Source organism: Boleophthalmus pectinirostris, unplaced genomic scaffold (genome assembly GCF_026225935.1).
Source record: "Boleophthalmus pectinirostris isolate CB_2022bp ecotype Guang Dong unplaced genomic scaffold, ASM2622593v1 HiC_scaffold_3, whole genome shotgun sequence".
In the NCBI taxonomy this organism is placed as follows: Eukaryota; Metazoa; Chordata; class Actinopteri; order Gobiiformes; family Gobiidae; genus Boleophthalmus; species Boleophthalmus pectinirostris.
Window position 1 is genome coordinate 25,703,815 of NW_026571299.1, and position 9,149 is coordinate 25,712,963.

Sequence of the window (9,149 nt, forward strand, 5' to 3'; positions counted from 1 at the left end):
TAGGGTACATTCATTGTAATAGAATTGTGAAGGACAATAAATAAAAGATGGACATCTATATAAGGTTTATTCCTATACCTGCACAATCCAGGATAGTCAGTGCATAAATGCATATGTATTTTATAGCCTACACATACCAGACCATATTTATGCAGTAAGGACAATCCCAGTTTAAAGCCCTGTGTCTTGACTCCACTGATATATCTCAGTCAATTTTATACACAAAGTGGCTCTATTTTTGACCAATTTGTTAAAAGAGGGGAATATATTATTAGCTATTAGTATTATATAGTAGCTATATTTCTCAAATTACAGAAAAAATGTTTGAAAATCATGTCTCAGATTGTAATTTTCAAAATGGCCATTCACCCTTTGCATGTATGACACACTGTAGCCAACTCCAACAAGGATGACCACTTCAAATAAAAAAAAAATTAAAAAAAAACATTCTGGAAATGTAAACTCAGATAATAACTCAAATATCACCATAATGCACAGCTGCCAACAAATCACAACCCAGAAAAGTCAGTACACACAAAAAAATTAGATTGCAAGAAAACAAATATTATGTAAATTTCACTTTTTATCATTTGTGTGGCATGAATGAGTGGGAAGTGGGATTAGAGACAGGGATTGCCTAATTTGTCATTTTAATATAATTTCCTATGATGGAGACTGAATAATCTGTAGCCATGTGGCCATGAGGCCATGGTTCTTGACCGGAAAAAGGTGGCTTGCCCTCTCCGGGTGGGTGGGGAGTCTTTGCCTCAAGTGGAGGAGTTCAAGTATCTCGGGGTCTTGTTCACGAGTGACGGAAGGACGGAACGTGAGATTGACAGGCGGGTCGGTGCAGCTTCGGCAGTGATGCGGTCGCTGTATCGGACCGTTGTGGTGAAGCTCTCGATTTACCGGTCAGTCTTCGTTCCTACTCTCACCTATGGTCATGAGCTCTGGGTAGTGACCGAAAGGACAAGATCGCGGATACAAGCGCTCGAAATGAGTTTCCTCCGCAGGGTGGCTGGGTGCTCCCTTAGAGATAGGGTGAGGAGCTCAGTCACGCGGGAGGAGCTCGGAGTAGAGCCGCTGCTCCTCCACGTCGAGAGGAGCCAGTTGAGGTGGCTCTGGCATCTGTTCCGGATGCCTCCTAGGCGCTTCCCTCGGGAGGTGTTCCGGGCATGTCCCGCCGGTAGGAGGCCCCGGGGAAGACCCAGGACACGCTGGAGGGACTATGTCTCTCGGCTGGCCTGGGAACGCCTCGGGGTTCCCCCGGAGGAGCTGAAGGACGTGTCTGGGGTGATGGAAGTCTGAGAGTCCCTGCTTAGGCTGCTGCCCCCGCGACCCGGCCCCGGATAAGCGGACGAAAATGGATGGATGGAGACTGAATAAGTAGTACATGAATTACTTTGATAGGGAAATAAATCAAATAAGGGCTTCTATAAGGTTTCTTTCTGTGTGTATGATGTAGGGTATTCACTACAAAAAATATATTTGCTTTAGTAGCCTACACAGATACTACATATAGGCTAAGTCTAACAGATGACTAGGTGTCCCTCTTTTGGTTGTCCTGACCTGCAGACATTCAGGGCCCTCTTCCCACTTATTTTGATAAGACACAGGCTACAATTTTCTTTTATAAAATGAAGACTTTTATGGTGTGACCCACTGTTACTCAAGTTGCTTTCAATATGTTTTGGGAGATTAAATTTAAAATGGTCAGTAGTCTTTATAAGTTTAAATTTCCAACAATATCTCACCACAATACACGACTTGAACCTCATTTATTGACCACCTCATTTCGTGGTCAGTGTCACCCTTGGCCCAAGTACTCTCCATTGTGGTTTCTGCATCTATTTATCAAAACAATAAATGCCCATTCACTACTTTCAAGTAAGTTTTGCTGGGTTTCAGATGACATCACAACATTTTTAGGCCAATATTATTTAAGGGTGCACTATGTAACTTTTTGGTTTTACTTTACATTTATTCAGTTACAAGTGGTTTTATATCTCAAAAATAACATATATACTAAAAAGTGAGACAAAGCCTGCACATTTTCTCCCAAACTGCATTTAATGAATGGCAATGACAACAAAAACATATATTCTCACATTGAGTTAGGTTGCTTCTCCACTAATCTGAGTTGCAACTTGGTCTGGTTAGGTCTCCATGAAGATAGAAAGGTTTAATGCCATACTGTGAAACATTCCAAACAAAGCAATAACACCTCCACAGAGAAAAACATTTGATGGACCCTCCACCAGAAATGTTACACAGTGCATCTTTAATAAAGATGGGGGAAACTAAAATTAATATTGTTAAAATGCAGATTTTGGCTGAAATATATTGAGTTCTAGGGTCTAGTCACCAATACAAATGATCAGGTTCAACATTTGTGACTTTACCTTTGTATATATATATATATATATATATATATATATATATGTATATAAAAAGTGTTTCTCACCTTCCACGGTGGTAGGTCTCTCTCACCCTCATTGAGCTCGGGTCCTCTACCAGAGGCCTGGGAGCTTGAGAGTTCTGCGCAGTATCTTTGCTGTTCCCAGTACTGCACTTTTCTGGACTGAGATGTCCGTTGTTTTTCCCGGTATCTGTTGTAGCCACTCTTCCAGTTTGGGGGTTACAGCCCTGAGTGCTCCGATCACCACAGGCACCACTGATGCCTTTACTTTCCAGGCTCTCTCCAGCTCTTCCTTGAGCCCCTGGTATTTCTCTAGCTTCTCGTGTTCCTTTTTCCTGATATTACCATCGCTTGGTATTGCGATGTCAACCACCACGGCTCTGCTCTGTTTCTTATCCACCACCACTATGTCTGGTTGGTTCGCCATCACCATTCTGTCAGTCTGTATCTGGAAGTCCCACAGGATCTTGGCTCGGTCATTCTCCACAACCTTTGGAGGTGTTTCCCACCTTGATCCTGGGGTTTCCAGCCCGTACTCTGCACAGATGTTTCTGTACACTATGCCCGCCACTTGGTTATGTCGCTCCATGTATGCTTTCCCTGCCAGCATCTTACACACACTGCAGTTATGTGCTGGACTGTCTCAGGAGCCTCTTTGCACAGTCTACACCGTGGGTCTTGTCTGGTGTGGTAGATCTGGGCCTCTATTGCTCGAGTGCCCAGGGCCTGCTCCTGAGCAGCCAGGATCAGTGCCTCTGTGCTGTCCTTCAGACCAGCCCTCTCAAGCCATTGGTAGGATTTCTTGATATCAGCCACTTCAGTTATGTTCCGGTGGTACGCCCCATGTAGGGGTTTGTCCTGCCATGATGGTCCCTCCAGCACCTCTTCCTCTGGACCCCACTGTCTGAGACATTCTCTGAGCACCTCATCTGCCGGGGCCTTGTCCTTGATGTACTCAAGGAGCTTGGATGTTTCATCCTGGACAGTGGTTCCCACACTCACTAGTCCTCGGCCCCCTTCCTTCCGGCCTGCGTACAGTCTCAGGGTGCTGGATTTGGGATGGAACCCTCCATGCATGGTCAGGAGCTTTCGTGTCTTAACATCTGTGGTCTGTATCTCCTCCTTTGGCCAGCTTACAATCCCTGCAGGGTATCTGATCACTGGCAGGGCATAGCTGTTGATTGCCTGCACCTTGTTCTTGCCATTGAGCTGGCTTCTAAGGACTTGCCTCACTCTTTGCAGGTATTTGGCCGTAGCCGCTTTCCTTGTTGCCTCTTCGAGGTTGCCATTTGCTTGTGGGATACCAAGGTACTTGTAACTGTCCTCAACGTCTGCTATTGTTCCCTCTGGGAGTGACACCCCCTCTGTGTGGACTACCTTCCCTCTCTTTGTCACCATCCTGCTACATTTCTCAAGCCCGAATGACATCCCAATGTCTGTACTGTAGATCCTTGTGGTGTGGATCAGTGAGTCGATGTCTCGCTCACTCTTAGCGTACAGCTTGATGTCATCCATGTAGAGGAGGTGACTGATGGTGGCCCCATTTCTGAGTCGGTATCCATAGCCAGTGCGGTCGATTATTTGGCTGAGAGGGTTCAGGCCTATGCAGAACAGTAGTGGGGACAGTGAGTCTCCTTGGTATATGCCACATTTGATGGACACGTGTGCAAGTGGCTTCCCCTTGGCTTCAAGGGTGGTTTTCCACAACCGCATCGAGTTCACAATGAACGCCCTTAGAGTCCTGTTGATATTGTACAGCTTCAAGCACTCAGTGATCCATGTGTGTGGCATTGAGTCGTAGGCTTTCTTGTAATCAATCCAGGCAGTACACAGGTTGGTCTTACGGGTTCTGCAGTCACGGGCGACTGTTCGGTCAACCAGGAGTTGGTGTTTGGCTCCCCTGGTGTTTTTGCCGATACCCTTCTGTGCTGCACTCATGTATTGATTCATGTGCCCACTTATCTTAGCCGCAATGATGCCTGACATGAGCTTCCATGTTGTGGAGAGACAGGTTATTGGCTGATAGTTGGATGGGACTGCACCCTTTGAAGGATCCTTTAGGATCAGGATCGTACGCCCTTGGGTTAACCATTCAGGGTGAGTCCCATCCCTTAGCAGCTGGTTCATTTGTGCTGCCAGGCGCTCGTGGAGGGCAGTGAGCTTCTTTAGCCAGTACGCATGGATCATGTCAGGGCCCGGTGCGGTCCAGTTTTTCATACCTGAGACTCTTCCCTGGATGTCTGCCACTGTGATGGTGACTGGATTCTGTTCAGGGAGGTTGCTGTGGTCTTCTCTCAGATCCACCAGCCACTGTGCATCGGTGTTATGTGATGCCTCCCTTTCCCATATGCCTTTCCAGTACCTCTCAGTCTCCAGCCTTGGTGGGTATGCTCTGCTGTTATTACCCTGCCACTGAGTGTACACTTTCGCCGGTTGTGTTGCGAACAGCCGGTTTATTCGTCTGGCCTCGTTATCTCGTGTGTACCTCTTTAGGCGGCTGGCCAAGGCTTGGAGCCTTTGTTTGGCAGTTTCGAGTGCTTCAGGTATGGGCAACTGGTTGTACCTCTTGGGCACTTGCTTTTTCATTGCACCTTTCTGGGCCTCTGACAGTTGGCTCACTTCTCTCCGCACCTCCTTGATTTTAGCCTCTAACCGTCTTTGCCATGGTGGGTATTGTATCGCATGGCTCCCATGGTTGCTCTTATAGCCCAACACATCTAGGATAACTGCTGCTGAAGTGTATATCAGCTCATTGGTTTCAGTGATTGTTGTGGTAGGGATCTCTGTCAGTGCTGCATTCACATCGTCTAGGAGACTTTCAGATGGTCCTTCACTTAGCCTCTGTAACCGGCATCGGGGTTGCCTTGTGTTCATTCGGGCCATGATCTTATCTTTCAGGTCAGTCGCTGCCTCGCTCAGCGTGATACTTATTGGGGTTTCGTACCCAATCTCTGGTTGGGGAGTTGGTGTCAACTCCCCTCTGACCTGGCACACTGGTTCCCCCTTGCCGTGGCATTTGTGTTGTACCTCATCAATCTCTAGTTGTGATAGCAGTTGCCGTTTGTGGATGTTGGAACACTGAGCTACTAGTTGTTTGGCCGTTAGCTTGGACTGTGGGTATCGTAATAACCATTTCTCCCACATCCTGTTCATGTAACCCCTCTGCCTAGGGTTACTGTAGTAGTAGCATTCCAACAGAGCCTTGTTCTCGCATCTCGCCCATTTCCGCCGTATATATATACATATACACACACACACATATATATATATATATATATATATATATATATATATATATATATATATATATATATATATATATATATATACACACACACACACACACACACACACACATATATATATATTATATGGGAGGGATGGGACTCACCATGAATGGCTAACCCAAGGGCGTACGATCCTGATCCTGAAGGATCCTTCAAAGGGTGCAGTCCCATCCAACTATCGGCCAATAACCTGTCTCTTCACAACATGGAAGCTTATGTCAGGCATCATCGCGGCTAAGATAAGTGGGCACATGGATCAATACATGAGCGCAGCACAGAAGGGCATCGGCAAAAACATCGTTGACCGAACAGTCGCCTGCGACTGCAGAACCCCTAAGACCAACCTGTGCACTGCCTGGATTGATTACAAGAAAGCCTACAACTCAATGCCACACACATGGATCACTGAGTGCTTGGAGCTGTACAATATCAACAGGACTCTAAGGGCCTTCATTGCAAACTCGATGCAGTTGTGGAAAACCACCCTTGAAGCCAATGGCAAGCCACTTGCACAAGTGTCCATCAAATGTGGCATATACCAAGGAGACTCACTGTCCCCGCTGCTGTTCTGCATAGGTCTGAACCCTCTCAGCCAAATCATTGACTGGCTATGGATACCGACTCAGAAACGGCTTCCACCATCAGTCAGAACAATAGCAGACGTTGAGGACAGTTACAAATACCTTGGTATCCCACAAGCAAATGGCAACCTCGAAGAGGCAACAAGGAAAGCGGCTACGGCCAAATACCTGCAAAGAGTGAGGCAAGTCCTAAGAAGCCAGCTCAATGGCAAGAACAAGGCGCAGGCAATCAACAGCTACGCCCTGCCAGTGATCAGATACCCTGCAGGAATCATAAGCTGGCCAAAGGAGGAGATACAGACCACAGATGTTAAGACACGAAAGCTCCTGACCATGCATGGAGGGTTCCATCCCAAATCCAACACCCTGAGACTTTACACAGGCCGGAAGGAAGGAGGCCGAGGACTAGTGAGTGTGGGAACCACTGTCCAGGATGAAACATCCAAGCTCCTTGAGTACATCAAGGACAAGGCCCCAACAGATGAGATGCTCAGAGAATGTCTCAGACAGTGGGGTACAGAGGAAGAGGTGCTGGAGGGACAATCATGGCAGGACAAACCCCTACATGGGGTGTACCACCGGAACATAACTGAAGCGGCTGATATCAAGAAATCCTACCAATGGCTTGAGAGGGCTGGTCTGAAGGACAGCACAGGGGCACTGATCCTGGCTGCTCAGGAGCAGGCCCTGGGCATTCGAGCAATAGAGGCCCAGATCTACCACACCAGACAAGACCCACGGTGTAGACTGTGCAAAGAGGCTCCTGAGACAGTCCAGCACATAACTGCAGGGTGTAAGATGCTGGCAGGGAAAGCATACATGGAGCGACATAACCAAGTGGCGGGCATAGTGTACAGAAACATCTGTGCAGAGTACCGGCTGGAGACCCCAGGATCAAGGTGGGAAACACCTCCAAAGGTGGTGGAGAATGACCGAGCCAAGATCCTGTGGGACTTCCAGATACAGACTGACAGGATGGTGATGGCGAACCAACCAGACATAGTGGTGGTGGATAAGAAACAGAGCAGAGCCGTGGTGGTGGACATCGCAATACCAAGTGAAGGTAATATCAGGAAAAAGGAACACAGGAAACTAGAGAAATACCAGGTGCTCAAGGAGGAGCTGGAGAGAGCCTGGAAAGTGAAGGCATCAGTGGTGCCTGTGGTGATCGGAGCACTCGGAGCTGTAACCTCCAAACTGGAAGAGTGGCTACAACAGATACCGGGAAAAACAACGGACATCTCAGTCCAGAAAAGTGCAGTACTGGTAACAGCAAAGATACTGCACAGAACTCTCAAGCTCCCAGGCCTCTGTTAGAGGACCTGAGCTGAATGAGGGTGAGAGACCAACCACCGTGGAAGGTGAGAAACAAATTTATATATATATATATATATATATATATAAAATAAAATGTGTTTCTCACCTTCCACGGTGGTAGGTCTCTCTCACATATATATATATATATATATATATATATATATAATATATATATATATATATATACATACATATTATATTATATATATATATTATATATATATATATATATATATATATATATATATATATACACATAAGTACAATTTATCAATAGGAAAATATGTTTATCCCACATCTGGGAGCATTCCATCATCACATTCCAGAGTCTGAAAACAGTCTGAGCGAATCTATGCACTGTTCAAATCTAGTGATGTAACAATAACAGAAATATTGTGATATCAAATCATCAAAGTTCTCACAATAATATCGTGGACCATCACAATATTTGAATTACAAGTCTCTCTGCATAAATTAAGAGTTATGATGCAGTAATAGCTTTAAAAAGACAGAGACAACTACATAGACCATGATCCTTTGCTCCATTTCAGTGTAGACTACAAGAAGAAATAACAGTTCTAAGCACTTTAAGTCTTAGTTCTTTGGATTAAGACTTGTCAAGGCATTTTAAGAGGAAAAAGTAGCATATTAACAGTTTTATTTATTTCCACAAAATATCACAGTAAATATCGTACTGTGAGATGTAAATCGTGAAAATATTGTACAGAGAGATTTGGATATTGTTACATCACTAATTGTGAGTCTCCCAGCCATATTGTGAGCTTTCCCATGATATCGCAATAAATATTGTACTGTGAGGTTCATACTGTGAAGATATTGTATCGTGAGATATTGTTACACCTCTATTCAAATCCCAATATAATTGTGTTTCAATCCTTCATCCTACTCTCTACGGCTGCACCCCCGAGGTCCTCCAGCAGGGGACACTGCTGAGTCAATGATGTTCAAGCTGTCATCAAGTCCCGTTCAACAGCCTTCAGCAGAACTGCATCTTTGCGCTGATCATGCCAAAAATAAACTTACAACATTTAACGATAATATCTGCATTTATGTTTTTCTGCTAAATTAAATAGGTCAGAGAAACGTGTACTTCTATGTACGGTGTATCACGTATCAGACGTGATTAATCTCATGATATAGTTGCAAAATTAAGAAAAAAGTTTAATTAGTACGAGACTTTCTCTATTCATAAGACTAATTTGGTCTGTTTATCCACCAGTTACATAAAATCGCAAAATTCAGGGACAACTTGCTTAATTTTCGGTATAGCTTTTACTGATCAATGTCAGCTTCAGCCTACTTAATATGAGCAACTTGTGAAAAATATGTAGACATGGCCCCGCTGAATCAACCTAACCCCCTGCGACTTTACATTTATTTAAGCCTACTTCCTCGGCAGGGAGCTGCGGGGCTGAAAAGTGTAATTATCATAAAAGCCTAATTGGGCTGTATCTCTAATGGAAATTGTTTGTGTACTGTAAAAACATTTCTCCGCTCCAAAACAGTGCGCGCTCCCTCCCTTCG

General features: G+C 45.1%; 1 protein-coding gene across 1 annotated transcript in view; it reads right to left on the minus strand.

Moving 5' to 3' along the window:
- olfml3b (olfactomedin-like 3b) overlaps positions 1 to 9,149 on the minus strand; it is an 84,032-nt gene that overhangs the window by 34,266 nt on the left and 40,617 nt on the right. The window lies entirely within an intron of this gene.